This window comes from Passer domesticus, chromosome Z, assembly GCF_036417665.1.
Source record: "Passer domesticus isolate bPasDom1 chromosome Z, bPasDom1.hap1, whole genome shotgun sequence".
Lineage (NCBI taxonomy): Eukaryota > Metazoa > Chordata > Aves > Passeriformes > Passeridae > Passer > Passer domesticus.
This window is the reverse complement of record NC_087512.1, coordinates 51,979,083-51,984,698: the sequence shown is the minus strand read 5'-3', so window position 1 is coordinate 51,984,698 and position 5,616 is coordinate 51,979,083. Positions and strand designations below refer to the sequence as shown.

General features: G+C 52.9%; 1 long non-coding RNA gene across 2 annotated transcripts; it reads right to left on the bottom strand.

Annotated features, from left to right (window-relative positions):
• Nucleotides 1-719: 719 nt before the first annotated feature.
• LOC135291025 (uncharacterized) lies at nucleotides 720-5,414 on the bottom strand. Of its 2 annotated transcripts, XR_010353898.1 has the most exons (6): nucleotides 5,236-5,414; nucleotides 4,803-4,990; nucleotides 3,115-3,235; nucleotides 1,949-2,525; nucleotides 1,475-1,592; nucleotides 720-1,118 (listed from the first exon to the last, which is right to left on the bottom strand). It is a non-coding gene; the product is annotated as an uncharacterized LOC135291025 (long non-coding RNA). The 2 variants fall into 2 exon arrangements; XR_010353897.1 differs by having other exon boundaries at nucleotides 4,803-5,408.
• Nucleotides 5,415-5,616: the final 202 nt, after the last annotated feature.

Genomic DNA, 5,616 nt, shown 5'->3' with positions numbered 1-5,616 from the left:
TCCTTTTAACAGCCTGGGCCTCTGGCAATGGCACTGTCCGCAGTCTTCTTTTTTATTTTTATACTCCTCTAAGCTAGAAATTCTCCTCACTGAGGAGCAACTTCCCCAAAACCCTCTGATTTTAAGGATTCCCACAATATTCTACATAATATATATTTTAATATCTAGACTATAATAAATAGAATATATAAAATACATACTTGATCTTTTTCTAAGCCAGCAGGACTTTGCAGCGAGTGCTGAGCCAATGTGTGGCTCTGCTGCCATCCCAAATCTGCGCTTCCTGTGCCCAGCTTGAGTGCAGGTGGGGCATGTGCTGGGCGTGGCTGGGGATTTCCATGGCCCAAATCCTGCAGCATTTCCATCTGCTCATGGCTTGGGGTAGCACAAATCACAAAACCCCCATCGCAGCTGACAAATGGCATTTCTTGCAGATTGCCACACTGCTGATGGACAAACACACGATGTAGCTGCTGCTCTCTGTGAAGAGAGCTGCGGCTACAACTCACGAGAATCAATTTCCGCTGAAAAACATCATTTATTTCAAATTGCTGCACCCGTGCTGACAATACAGAACTACACAAATCTCAATTTGGATTAAGAACAAGAATTTATTAGATTACTACAACCAGTCTATGTAAAAATATAAAAATACCAACTTCAGTTAAGAAAACCTAATTTATTGCCAGCCTCTATAACTCACTAGATACAAAGATCAATTAGGACTTTAACAACCTAATTTATTACATATTACGACAAGTGTACAGCCCATATAGAAATACAAAAATATGCATTCCCTCCCCAAGGAACCTTGTACCAAGAACCTTATCGATAGAACTGTACAACTATATGACTCCATACATGTTTAAATAGTACTAAACACACACACACAGAAATATTTATATGTAAAAAATATATATTGTTATATATATAAATACCTATATAACAATCTACACATGTAAACAGAAATGAAATATTACATAATATACACTATATATATAAACAGATATATAACGGAAAGAAAAGGGACCCCAGCTGCCCCATCTTCAAAGCCTCTCCTGCGGCCTCTTCCTCCCGGGCAGAGCAGCTCTCCTGGACAGGGACAGCAGATGGGACATCTGGAAAGCAAAGGGAACAAACACTCAGTCAGTAGGGGAACGTTTCCCTTGGCAGCAGCTGCACTTCCATCAGGGAAGAGGAAATGTCAGAGCCTCCCCAGGAGGGTCAGAAAGAGAAAGCAGCCGAGCGGGCCGGGCTGTGGTGAGCGCAGCCGCGGCGGGACCGTCCCGCAGCCCCGGCAGCCCGGCAGAGCCGGCACAGCTCCCGGGCCCTGCCGGCACAGCTGCCTTGCCCAAGGACAGCCCCTGTGCCAGCCGGGGCAGCTGCGCTGAGCAGCCCCAGCACGGGCAGGGCCCACGGCCACAGCCCACGCCAGCCTCAGCCCCACCCCGCCTCCCCGGCCCTGGGGCCTCACCCGGGCTCTCTCCAGGCTGGCAGCAGCAGGGCCCCGCTCCCTGCTCCTGCTGCTGGCCCTCGGCTTCTCCCTGCTGGCTCCCGGCAGTCTCCGGCGGTCCTCGTGGTCTTCATTGCAGCTGTGGCAAAAGTGGAGGCGCTGGAATTGGTTCCAAGGCCTGGCAGAGCTGCAGTCCCGGAGCCCTCTGTGCTCCCTGCTGGCCCCTCCATCCCCTCAGCCCCGCCATGCTCTCGCCAAACCCCCAGCCCCCTTCAGCTTCTCCAGCCCCTCACAGTCCTCTCACCCCCCTCAGTCCCTTCTGACCCATCCCGTCCCCTTAGACCCGCCACCCCCTCAGCCTGTGCCACTTGCCTGTCACCTCAGTGCCACCATGGCCCTGGGCTGCCCCACAGCCCTCAGCCCCAGCAGCAGCTCAGGGTCACCATCCCTTCAGCGCCACCGCCCCCTCAGCCCCCTCAGCCCCCTCAGTCTCACCGTCCTTCAGCAGCTCCTCAGGGGACAGTGCCTGGGGCCACCGGCAGCTCCAACCGCTCCAGGGAGATCCGGGGCTGGAACTGCTGCTGTGCCCGGCCCGGCCGCCAGCTCGGACCCAGCCCAGGGAGAGGGGACACAGGGGACACAGGGGGAAAAGCCAGAGGTGAGCGAGGAAGCAGACCAGGGCAAGAGCTTAAAAAGAGGCTCACACATAACAATCTACGTAGCCAAACCCCCTTATAAAATAGAAAAATGCATTTACAAATATATATATGTACATGTAACTCTACAGAGCTATAAATGCAACTGTGCACACCTATAACAACACATCTAAAGCTTAACCATAAACATATAAAACGAAAAATAATTTAACTGTACAGATCTCTGTCTGTATAGATATATAAATATAGTTACATAAATCTAGCAATACAACTACCTAGATAAATAAACATAACTATATACATCTATAAATATAACTAGAGACAGAGGAATTCAACTTGCCCGATGTTCCAGGCTCTCCCTCTGTCTCTTCCTGCCACACTGGGCAGCTCTCCTGGAGAGGTCGATCACATGGGATCTGGGAAGCAAAGGGAACACTGAGTCAATATTGGCCCTTGTGCACGTGTTCCTTGAGCACCAATTGTCCTTCTAGCAGGCACTGTCAAAGATGGCCTGAAAGGCAAACTCTCACTTGGCAATTTGAAGCCTGCTCTTAAAAGAACAGGGATCCTTCCAAGAGTTCAAAACTGAACTCTGTAAAGTATTTAAGTATCCAGATAAAGCCTCAGCAAAGTCTTGAGCTTGAAACACAGACAGTCTCAGTGACAGAGAGACCTCAGTGCCCACTGAAATGGCTGAAGCTGAAGGCTGCTGGGAGCTGAGTCATCAACCAAACTGGGACACCCAGCTTGGTGACACAACTCCCACAAGGCCAGCTTTATTCTCTGTTCCCTTGCCACAGCAGAGGACTCAGTGTCAGAGCCTCTGGAGAAGCGTGGAGGGCAGGGCTCGGGGAGGTTGTGCCCGTGCAGGATTTGAACTAAAGGCACCAAGAAGCACCAGCCCTGCAGACAGGAGCTCAACTCTGCTCATCTCCCTTGCTGCCAGAGGCAGGCTCAGAGCAGCCATCTCACACCTCTCCAAACCAAGGGGGGCTCTGTCCTTACCAGGCTCCTCGGGCTCTGGGGAACTGTTCCTGCAGCTCTCGGTGCCAGATGAAATTTCCTCTGCTGCAGCTCTGTCCACAGGCTCACCTCCTGAAGACTCAGGGGCGACACTAACATCATCCTGAGCAGAAACACAGAAAGAAAGGAACCCAAAGATCACTCACTATTTGGCTGCAATCACATCAGGGATACAAGAACTCTCATTCTCCACTCCCAAAGGACATGGAGCATGGGGGGGACACTGCCTACATGGTTCACATGACAAGCCTTTTAAACTCAGGATTTGGGTGACCAAGGTGAAACTGAAGCTCTTACAAAATGATCTTTGAGACAAAACATGAACACAGAAAACCAGAAGGCACCAAGTGAGGGGATGTGGGGGAGGTGCCCTCACGCTCTGACCCTGGCTTATCTCAGGAGCTGTGAGAAATCAGCCAGCAGAAAGCCAGGGGCTCTCCTGGCTGCCAGCACGGCTGTCAGCAAGGGCAGAGCTCGCTCCCAGCCCTGCCCTGTGCTGCAAACCCACACGCAAGGCACACATTTCTGCTGGGACTCTCACACCCCCACACACTGCTCACACAACCCATCACACCGTGGTGCTTTTCGGAGCCCTCTGCTGCTGCCCCATGTGGAGGATCCAGGCAAGCATTTATGCACCTAGGCTACTTCCAGGATCACATTCCTGACCAGTGGCAAAAATCTGTAAATCAGGAGGGCAGGAAAAAAACCAGCCCAAAAGACAGGAAAAGCCAGACAATCAAATACTGTTTCTATTCCACTGAGGAAGTCAATGTCCACAATGAAGCACCTGCAAATGCCCTTTGGGTAGACAGATATTCTCACTAGGACCAGTTCCAGAACATTCATCTCTTCTGCAATAGCCCGTCCATCAGAATCCTAAAGATTCTCAAGGTGGTTCCGAACCTGCAATGTTTCCTTTTGTTATGGAATAAAATGCTTCTGAAAGCTGCTATGTGTGAGTTTACAGAAGACAAAAGACGTCCCACTTGAGAACATGATAGTGGGAAATCCAAAAAATCCCACTCCCCTCCTTGAGTCTGCCCTGCCTCGATCATAAATGTACTGCAGGCACTGGGTCAGCCCATGAACAGACAGAGAGACATTCTTTGGCCAACACGTAGAATAATCTGCACAAGGACAGAGAGCTGCAGCTCCAGCCCAGCCCCACACACGGCTCTGGGAGCGCCCACACGCCCGGCAGGGCTCACACAGCAGCAGCAGCAGCTGCAGCCCAGCCCTGCTTTGCCTTGGCCTTCCCACCCAAAAGAGGCACAGCCCACATCTGCTGCTGGAACAGGCACCTCTGGCATGTCCCTCCCTGCACGGGACACTTGGCCTTCAGTGGCAATTCTCCAAACACTCTTCTCTTCCTTCCCAGCAAACAAAAATCCTGCAAACCATCACCGCAAATGCCCCTGTAGGAAGGATTCTTCCCAGGAAAAGGAGCACTCAAACTTGGCCAACACAGGCTCACAACGCTCATCCTCACTAAGCGGGGGAGACTTTTTCATTTCCTCTTCTTTTACAAATCTTTCTTTACCAAGAACAATTAAATAACTAAGTAATAACAAAATAAGTGCAATTAGAGAAGCCTTTGCTTCTCAGCTATGTAACAATGATCAAAAGCTCACAGTCCAGCCCCTTTGCTACCCATCCAATGGAGTTACCTGAGCAGAGGCAGACCTTTCGGGCAGGGATCTCCTGATCTCCCGGATCATTTGCAATACAGCAAGGCCGAGATCTGCTGGTGGCCATCCCTCTGCCCCAGGTGCGTTGTGTCCTGAGCTGGAGGCCGTCGATGCTGCACAAGCAGCACTGCCAGCTGGAGCGCTGGGTGCAGAAGTGCCCGGGGTGGCTGCAAGAATCCAAACACGTTGGTCAGGCTCCACAATGTGGCTCTGGGACACAGATCTCTACTGCTGCCTCGGATCAACCATCACAGGAAGCATGCAGGAAAAGCAGGCAGAGAATTTTTTGGCAGCCTTCGAGGTGCCGCTTCCTAATAGGCTTGACAATTTCTGACCGAGAAAGACAGAGCCTCGTGGAAAAATACTTAAGCGGTCACTTTTCCTGACCTTTTGGAAAAGCAAGGTTTCCTACCTCGTGGGTCGAAGGCCGGGGGCTGCTGCTCCCTGTGCAGCCGCTGGAAGCAGCAGGGCTGGAGCCGGAGCACCTCCCGGTCGAGAGGAGGCAGCTGCCCCCCGTACAGCTCCTGGAAGCGGCTGGGGGGTCCCTCCCGCCCGAGCGGCAGCAGCGGCTCCCCGTGGAGCCCGAGCAATTCGCAGGGCGGGATCCCCAGCACCTCCCGCTGGGCGGGCGGCGGCCGCTCCCCGTACAGCTCCTGGAAGCGGCTCGGCCCCTCCTGCCGGGCCGGCACCGGCCGGTCGCGGTGCAGCAGGTGGAAGCTGCAGGGCGGGCGCCGGGCGAGCAGCGGCCGCTCCCCGGGGCGCTGCTGGAGGCGGCCGGGCCGGGGGCTGCGCA